This window comes from Nesoenas mayeri (genome assembly GCF_963082525.1).
Source record: "Nesoenas mayeri genome assembly, contig: SCAFFOLD_65, whole genome shotgun sequence".
In the NCBI taxonomy this organism is placed as follows: Eukaryota; Metazoa; Chordata; class Aves; order Columbiformes; family Columbidae; genus Nesoenas; species Nesoenas mayeri.
Window position 1 is genome coordinate 324,013 of NW_027660043.1, and position 9,824 is coordinate 333,836.

The window sequence follows — 9,824 nt, forward strand, 5'->3', positions numbered from 1 at the left end:
CTGCGGCGCGGCCTCCCGGGGCGGGCAGGATGGGCTGCGGCCGCACGGGCGTCCCGCGCCCCGCCGCCGTGAGTGGGCCCGGCGGGCAGCGCGCGGGTGGGCCGGCCGGGCAGCGCGCGGGTGGGCCCGGCGGGCAGCGCGCGGGTGGGCAGGCCGGGCAGCGCCGCGCCTCCGCGCGGGGAGCCCACCGGGTGTCTGCGCAGGCGGCGCCCGAGCGGTGTCGGTCGGCAGAGCCGGCGCGGCGGGCTCAGGGCAGCGCTGCGTCCTTGTCCCGGCAGGTCCAGAGCACCGGCGGCAGCGGCGCCGTCAGCAAGTGCTCGGCGGCGGCGCGGAGCCTTTCCCAGAGGAGCGCGGGGAGTCTGGCGCTGCTGTGCTGGCCACCTGCGGCTTCAGCAGAAATACCTCGGAGGGAGCAATAACTACGCAAAATCCTTCTACCTCTTGCAGACGATTGCCTGATCTTGTCGCTCTACAAAGTATGTTGTTGAGTATTTCTCACATCTAGATGCTCAGGACGCTGCTAGAGTTGTGTATAACTTTGTTCTGGTACTTTCTCTGCAGATCGTGTCTCTGGGCCCTGGCTTCGACTCGTTATTCTTCCGTTTGAAGGACATGGGCGTTCTGCACGGCGCTGTGGTGTACGAGGTGGATTTCCCAAGTGTGGCACGCCAGAAAGCCGCTCTGATCAACACACCCAAAGAGCTGTCGGCGCTGGTGGGAGAGGCTGGAGGGGAAGAGCTGGGTATGGTATTTGTGGAACGTTTTCTAGATACTGTTTAGAAAAAGCAAATGCAGTTTCAGCTTTTAACAAGTGAGATATGATGGTAGAGGAACTACAGAGTGGTAGATGAAAAGCATGTTCATTTTCTGAAAAAGATAGGAAAAAAGAAATGATTGGTAAGCTCTGTGAGATAACAAATGCAAGGCTGGCAGAATGGGTTTGTTAGGAGCAGGTCGCATCAGGCCCGGTTCGGTGTCTGTCTGTGTGCCAGCGCTGGGTCCCTGGCGGCCGGGAGCCTGCCCGGGGGTGCTGCGGCAGAAAGCGGGCGATGCCGCGGCCTCGGGCGCCGGGTGGCGGCGTGCGGAGGAGCCGGGCCGGCTCCCGGTCGCAGGGCCCGCCTTCAGCGGGCAGCGGCTGCTCGTTGCAATACGGGCAGTTCAGTTCCGTATAATGAAAATGTTCAGGTGTTGCGCTGTTTGGTGGTTTGATTTGTTTTCCTGCCATGTGAGTAGTTAGAAACGGTAACAGATTTCCTAGAAAGGTGGTGGAGTCTCCCACCTTGGAGACAGTCAGAGCTCGACTGGACAGAGCCTTGAGCAGCCTGATACAGGTGACCCTGCTGTGAGCAAGGGGTTGGGCTGGAGGACCTCCAAAGGCTCCTCCCAGCCTAAACTACACTGCAGTTCATGTGGTTTTGGGTAGGAGAGAAGGCGCGACTCTGAGCTGTCTTGACTGTAGTAAAACATCAGGTGTTATGTTACCTGACGACTTTTCCTTCTCTCCAAGGAAGGAAAATATGAGCCTTATGAAACTGCTATAGAATATAAGCAGAGCTGAAAGGATTATTATGCTAAGTACTAAGGGGCAGTTCAGTGGCAAAATGGAAAGTACGGGGTTTACTAGAGGCGCCTCCTGCATGCGGTTTCCCTCAAGGTTTCCATTCGTCTTCTAGGTGATGTGCTATAGAAGGTTAAAATGTAATAAACCAGCGGGAACCTGGGGAAGTTGCAGTGGTGGATGAGAGCAGGATTTTGACAAAGTACACGAATGGTCTGGAAGATGTGGAATGAAATACAGCAGGGACATATGTAAGCCCTGCATTTAGACTGTAATAATCAATTTAAATAGAGATGGAAGACAGCTACAGAGCACGAGTCTCTGACTCCGGCGAGCAGCTGAACAAGTCTTAGTGAGCTGCTTTGCCACGAGCTTGTTCAGTTTCCTCTTGAATCCATGCACATTTTTAATATCAGCAGCAAAGAGTTCTGTCCCTACCAATCTTCTTCAGTTACTCAGACTAAAAGAGTTGGGAATGTCAAAAGAGTTGGGAATACCCTGTTATCTGTGTCCAGAGGGCAGGAAGTGAGGGATAGACAAGTTAGCTGTTATAGAAATGATCTTCTGAAGGAGGCTGTTCTGCCTCCAGTAACGGGTGCCTTTGAGAGCAGCAGAGATTGACAGTTCTCAAGACAGGTGCAATTCTTGGATTGCACTAATACAGAGCTATAGAGTAGGTGATTTCTAAAGGTACTTTGCAGTTTGCTTTGTTCATTATTTGGTTTTGGTTGAAATGGGCCGACAAGCTATAGCTTATGGTATTTTTATGGAGTACAGAAATATGCCATGACAGTGCTCGCAAATAATGAGCTGGAACTTATTTCCAAGAATGGCGACGTGTGAGACTGGTCCTGGGGACTCACACGTGCACGGTCAGGATTCAGCGCCAGGTTACACAGGTGAAATCCATTCAAAAGCCAAACAAACCATGAAAACATGACAACGGCTTCATGGTTGCGGGGCAAACCATTCAGATCCTGCCAGAGCAGTGATACTTTCTTAGCCTGAGCTGAAAGGTCTATGAATGAGAGCACTTGAGATTTGATTCTGAATTGTAGTGGTTCTATAAAAACGTTTTTAAAGGAAATATGATAAAGTTGTGTGGTTATAGTAAATGTGATAATTCTGTGGGTGAAGTTTACATTGGGAATAATGGAGTTTAATATCTGCATTTAATGGGTTGCTCCTTCACATTATCCCTTAATGGTTCGTTTAGCGATGGGGATTGTCGTGTACTTGTCCTGGAGGATGGAGTCGGTGTGCATGGTCTCGGGAGCGCTTGCCTGTGTGGCTGGTTCTTCGATTGCCCTTTTTGGCCCCAGTACTGCATCGGCTCTGTAGGGACACGGTGCCGTTTCTGTCTCCCAGGAGTCATTGCCTTTTCCGGAGAGGATTATAAGTTACTGGGAGTGGATTTGTCAGAGCTGTGTGAGCTGGAGAGAGCCCTGGAGGGAGCAGGACTGGTCAGCGAAACCCCCACCCTCTTCATAGCAGAGGTGGTGCTCACCTACATGGAAAACAGCAGGTTAGTGGAGGTGTCGTCTGTTAGCCAAGTGAGAACAAGCTGCTTTGTGTGTGTCTCCTGGGGACTTCCCGTCTTATGACTAGGACCTCAGGAAATCCCTGCAAGTCCCAGTCAGCTCCTGGTAATGCAATCAGTGCCACTTGGTGTGCTGAAAGGGAGGAGGAAACATCAGCAAAACCTCCAAGGAAGGGTTTGAGTTTTTGTTCTTCTCATCCCCTGAGTTCTCTGCACGGATGGGGAAGGATGTTCATGGGTCTCCAGCACAGGCTTCTCTTTGTGTATTACACATCCAGAGGGTAGTGGGTAATGGCTCAGTGTCTGGATGGACAAGTGGTGTCCCGTCAGGGTCCATATTAATAACTTCCTCAGTGACAGAGACAGTGGGATCGAGTGCACGCTCAGCAGGTTTGCGGATGACACCGAGCTGCGTGGTGCAGCTGGCACGCCTGAGGGACAGGATGCCACCCGCAGGGACCTGGAGAGCTGGAGAAGTGGGCCCACGTGAGCCTCATGAGGTTCAGCAAGGTACAGGGTCCTGCACCTGTGTCAGAGCAAGCACCAGGATCAATGCAGAGTGCAGATGGAGGGAGCTCCAGTATCAACCCAGGCTCCAGCCCTGCGGAGAAGGACCTGGGGGTGCTGGGGGTGAGAGATTGGCCGTGACCCAGCCACGTGCACTTGCAGCCCAGAAGCCAGTCGTGTCCTGGGCTGCGTCCCCAGCCCCGTGGGCAGCAGGTTTGGGGGATCCTGCCCCTCTGCCCCGCTCTGTGAGACCCCCTGCAGTGCTGGTCCAGCTCTGGGTCCTCAGCACAGACACACATGGAGCTGCTGGAGAGGGGCCAGAGCAGCCCCAGGAATGACCCGAGGCTGGAACAGCTCTGCTGGGGACAGGTGAGAGAGTTGGGGTGTTCAGCTGGAGAACAGAAGCTCTGGGGAGACCTTAGTGCGGCCTTTCCGGACTGAAAAGGGGCCCATAAGAAAGATGGGGACAGACTTTTGAGCAGAGCCTGTTGTGACAGGACAAGGGGTGATGGGTTAAACTAAAGGAGGGAGATTGAGGCTGGATATAAGGAATTGTTGCCCTGAGGGTGGTGAGAGCCTGGCCCAGGTTGGGCAGAGAGGTGGTGGATGAACCATCCCTGGAGACATCCCAGGCCAGGCTGGACGGGGCTCTGAGCACCCTGAGCTGTGACGATGTCCCTGCTCATGGCAGGGGGACTGGGGAGCTGGGACGGTCCCTTCAATCCAAACTGTTCTGTGGTCTTTAAGGTCTCTTCCAACCCGAACCATTCTATGATACTTTTTCACCTTTTGTTCTTCCTTTTTAAGGCTTCTCCAGATGAACTCCTACACACTTAGATTATCATTATCTCCCGTTTGTATTAACAAATACACATTCTTGTCGTGTGAGGATTTATCTGTTTTCTTGGGATACGTACATGTCATTGTATTGCTGTGATGATTGCTATTTCTAGTTTTATTAGTTCTACACATGTAATCTTTCTGTTGCATAAATATTCATTTCTTAAGTCCATTAAAAACATGTTTTCTCCTTTTGCTTTTGAGGCCATAGTGTGTGATTCCCATTCAGACCTTAAACATCCAGAAACTGCATAAGGAGATTATGGGGGTCTTTTGACCAGGAATTGAAGAATACAGCTTCTTCCTGAAGATACTTGGTCTTCCGTGCATCTTATAAAAGATTTAGATACAAGAGTAATTCTTGTATCTATGAAACAATTTATTGCTAAAATCTGGAGATGTTTGTCAGTTTGCGTGGTGTCCTAATATAAAACTTCTGCCCGACTGCATTAATTTCTGTATGCAAACAGAGGTTTTTGCCTTTGTGGCGTGCCAGGTTATAACTTCCCGCACCCGGTTGTCTTTGCCTGCAGGCGAGCGGTTCCTGTTTGTGTACGGCGGCCGCTCTGCGGCGGAGCCCGTGCTGGGGGACTGGCACTTCCTGCGCGCCGAGACGCTGTCCTGCGCCGCGGTAAGAGCCGAGCGGGCCCGGGGAGACGGTGCCTCCACCGCGGGGGTGCCCGTGGCGGCGGGTGCGCAGTGGTAGTGCCCTCTTGAAGCAGGTGGCGTTGGCGGGGTTGTCGTGCTCCTTGGCGGTTTGAGTTAGAGCTGACCTCTGAACACCTTGCTCTTTACTGAAATGCAGTGTTCTCAGAGCAGCTGGGGCTGGAAGGGACATCTGGAGATCATCTAGTCCAGCACCCTTGCTTAAAGCAGGTGTAACCAGAACAGGTGGCTCAGGATATTGTCCAGTTGAGTTTTGATCATTTCTACAGTGGAGACTCCACAACCTTTTTGGGCAACCTGTACCAGCGCTCGACTGCCCTTGTGGTAAAACATGAGGGGTTTTGGTGTGTAAGTGGGTTTCTTTCGTATTTCAGTTTGTGCCCATTGCCTCCTGCCCTGTTACTGGCCGCTGCTGAGAACATTCTGTCTCCGTCTTCTTTCTGCTCTCCCATCAGGCGTTTTACACGTTGATAAGATTTCCCCGTGACCGTTCAGAGTCAAAACCACTTTCAACAGGAAAAAAAGATGGGTCATTGTCATAGGAGACTTTGCTCTGAGGGGAACAGAAGGCCCAATATGCTGAGCAGACCCACTTCTTAGGGAAGTCTGCTGCCCCCGTGGGCCCGGGCCGAAAATGTTACAAGAATACTTCCTACCCGGTATGGTGCTCAGAGCCATTCTTGCTTTTTCAGGTAGGCAGCAATGAAGTTGCAATAATAAGTCCATGGGCGATCAAAGGAGACTTCAGGGCCTTGGGACCACTGGTTGAGGGTTCGGGAGCACAGGTTGTGTTTTCCTCTATCCTTGTAGTTGCAGGGAATGGTGTTGGAAGAAGCAGGACCCAGCTGATCAATCCCTGGCTCCGTGGCTGGTGTCAGCAGCAGAATTTGGGGTGTTGTGATGGCGATACACGCCCCCAGGCTGCTGGCAGCAGATGGGGCGCCCCTGGCTCAGAGGGAGAAAGGAGTGTTTGCACAGGAGTTAGCAGGGCGCGTTGGAGGAGCTTTGAACTAGATTTGAAGGGGGAAGGAAAGCAAACCAGGCTTGCCGGTGATGAGCCACAGGACAGCACGCTGGTGCTGCAGGGGCGCTGTGCTGGCAGGGTCTTCCAGTCCGTTCTGGCGTGCTGGGCACATGGGTGCACAGCTCCAGCGTCTCTGTGCTGCTGCACGCAGCGTAAGGAGTGAACAGGAGGCCTGAGCAGCTCAGGCCCAGTCCCAGAGTTACAGCGTCGCTGGCACGAGCGAGGCCTGGGGGGCTGCATCCCGTGGCCGGCGCGCCATGGGGGGTGTTACAGGCCACTCGGGGCCGGCAGGGCGGGCGAGCTGGCGGTTGGCGCTGCACGCAGGGTGGGGGCGGGTGGCACGGTGCTTGCCGCTGACCACAACAGTTGGGAGCCTGGGGTAAGGAGTGAGGGGAAAGCGAATAAAGCAGATGTTGTGCGGGTCTGCTGTCGACCACCCAGCCAGGACAACAACACCGATGAATTATCCTGTAAGGAATTAAGGGATATATCTAGACCAGCTGCCCTTGTCCTTGCGGGTATTTTAACTTCCCAGGTGTCAGCTGAGAACGTCATACAGCAGACACTAACAGGTCCAGCGAATTCCTGAAGCACGGGCCACCCCTAGGGCTTGTTAGCCCTTATGTCTAAACCTAACCCTTCCTCTGCCCTGTTCCTCGGTGCTCTTCCGGCCTCTTTTCCTCTGTCCCCGCCGCCGCTTTGTTCTCTGCCTTGTTTTTTCAGATGCCTGTCCCTGTTTTCTCTACTCGCTTTTGAAGAGAAGCTGCCGGGGGGCAGAGACGCTGTTTGACCCACAGGGTTCGCAGTCAGGTCTCTGCGTGTCAGTGTCCGTCCCCCCGACGGGGTCAGGTCCCCGTTTGTGTGCAAACAACATCCCTCCCTCGGTGCCTCCATAGAACGTTTAATGGTGTAAATATTGCTACTGCTAACGTTGTCGGTGCGGCTTCTTTCCTCAGCGGATCCGTCTTGCGGTCGGTGGCCCACGAGTGCTTGGCAACAGCAGAAGCGGCTTGAAGGGACCGGCCGCTGGAGGATGCCGAAGGCTCCTGGGTCGCTGACGGAAGCGGCTTTGTGTAAAGCCAGGGGTACGCGAAGCCGGGCGTGCGGTGACGGCTGCCCAGCGGGTAACGGAAGCGAAACCTTTACCTGCAGGGACTTCTGCCCAGAAAGCTGAAGAAATTGCTCTCACGCGAGCTTTAGAATTATGCAAAGAGAAGAAGATTAATATTTGCACTGATTCTAAGCAGGTTTTTCGAATGGTGCATGCCCTTGAAGCCATTTGAAAAGCATAAAGTTTATTCACAGCACAAGGAAGGCAGATTGAACATGATGCTCCAGTTGCTGGAAGCTGTGCTGTTGCTAGAAAAGTCGCCACCATGCGTTGCAAAGAGCCTCGGAAGGGAAAAACTGGTCAGGAAACTGGAAATAAATTGGCAGGCGCCGCTGTAAAACCAGCCACGGAAAGGACAGAGACCGATACAGGAGCCACGTCCCTGATCCCAGGTGGCTGTCTCCTCCAACTACCATCAGGAAACTGTGACAAAGAGGATAAGAAATGAATAGGAGATTTATAGCCAAATTAGAATTAGGGTCCAAAGAAGCTGTCACCAGCGACGGGAGGGTAGCGGTGCCTCGCGGCATGAGGAGCTGATGCGCTCTATCGAGATTAGATGAAAAGGTAAGAGCGAATTTATAAACTCTTTGCGAACAAGTGACCCGGCAATGTGAAATGTGTCTAGAAAACCACCTTAATACTGTATACAGGGTACAGACAAGAGCAACTGGACAAGGGAAATGTACCAGGGCAAGACTGGCCAATAGAGTTCTCCAAAGTGCCTGGAAAAGGGGGGGTATCGATATTGGCCGGCACGAACAGCTCCCTTCTCAGGCTGGCCGGCAGCATTGCCGTGCTGGGGGGCAGCTGCCGGGCTGTGGGCCGGGGGCTGCGGCTGTTTGGGGCGCTGCCCCCGCTTTGTTTTCCTAGGGGAGCCCCCCCCCCTTTTGGGGGGTGGTGGTACGTGCATGTGTAAGTGACACGATGTTCCCAGCTGCTTTTTCTCTGCCTTGTTTTTTCAGATGCCTGTCCTTGTTTTCTCTTCTCGCTTTTGAAGAGAAGCTGCCAAGTTAAGGTATGCTGCGCTGAAGTTATAGAAGATGTAGCCCTCATTAACCAGTTGACGTGAGGGAAACGCTTTCTGACCGCCTGCATGGTGAGGGGACATTTTTCGCCTTTTAGATCCTTCTGCATGACAAGAGGGAGACGGAAGGTTAAGTAACACATTGTTTAGAAGCTGAGAGCTTAGTTTGTATTTAACTAAGAATTAACAGATGTGTTGTCAGCGAGAAACTAAACGGTTATAACTAACCTCATCAAATGAAGTAAAGAATGCGGCTTAGCCTTGGTTTTGACTATGCACTGGAACGGCAATAACTACAGCAGAAGCTGCCGTGGCTTTAACGTGCAAGGGGTGTGAGCGTTGTGAAGCCGCCTGTGTTGCAGAGTAAAATAAATAACTTACGCTTTTTCTATGGATAAACAACGTTTAATCCAATTCCTTGTATTCCTTAAACACGTGTTCATTAGAGCATAAGCAAAACAGCGCTAGGTGCACGGGGGATTCGCTCCGCCCAACACGCACACCTTTAAACAATAAGAAGTGTGCTTAAATACAGTAAGGTGTTACATATTCATAATGACCCCAGGAACGCCTGTACATATTCATAACCTTTCCCCGCTTCTGATTAAAATGAGTCTCAGAGAACCATTTCCATAGACGCTCCCCTGTTGCGCCTGCACAGTGCCACTTGGGTCTTTGGGGGTCTTTGGATGAAGGCTCCTTCAGCTTCGTCACAGTGAACTTTTTACCTTTGGTTCATTATGTTGAATTGACTGGGACCCAAGCTGCCAAGTTGAATGAAACCAGACTGGCGCCCCCTTTTGCTGTTAATCTTCGTTATCTTGTCTCCTCAAGTTTACAGCTAGGTGCAGTAAAACTTCTTATCTTGGCATTCAATGGGGTTCTGTTCTTCTTAACATAAAGCTCTAAACTAAGCATTTATTGTGTGGCTAAGCCTTAAAGTGTTAGTTCGTTAGTAGGCACCCATTATATGTTTAGTTAACCCTTAAAATGTTAGTTCCCTCTGTCAATATAACTTCATAAGCAAGTTTCATAACTTTTTACATAGAACTTAACCACCTTTTTCCAGGTTCAGAGACCATGCCTCATTTGGTTATATCTGTAAACATCTTAGCACGAATCACAACTGCATTTTTCACAATTCCCCCGTTTTCTTTTTATCCTATTGATTCGTGCTTTGGCCTCAAAGTTAGCTAGTACTTGCCTAGTGGCGGCTAGGTCCAGTTTGGTGTTATCTTTTAAAATCATCAATTTATACCCTGTTCCTTTTGTTGCCATTTCAGGATCTATAGGCATGGCTGAGATTTGCATGCCTTGGACTACTGAATGTATTAACCGAATAAAGCACGGGATCATACATGGTACAAACAGTAAACCCAGAAATGCACATACTATCATGAACCCTATTTTCTTCCACCAGGCTCCCCCAAATAAGTTATCCCACCAATGGCTAGTAAGTATAGAATTCCATTTCTGTACTGGTACATGTGCAACTCATTTTATCTCCTCTGCTATTTTCATTATAGCTTCCCCATTATCATCTATTTCCAA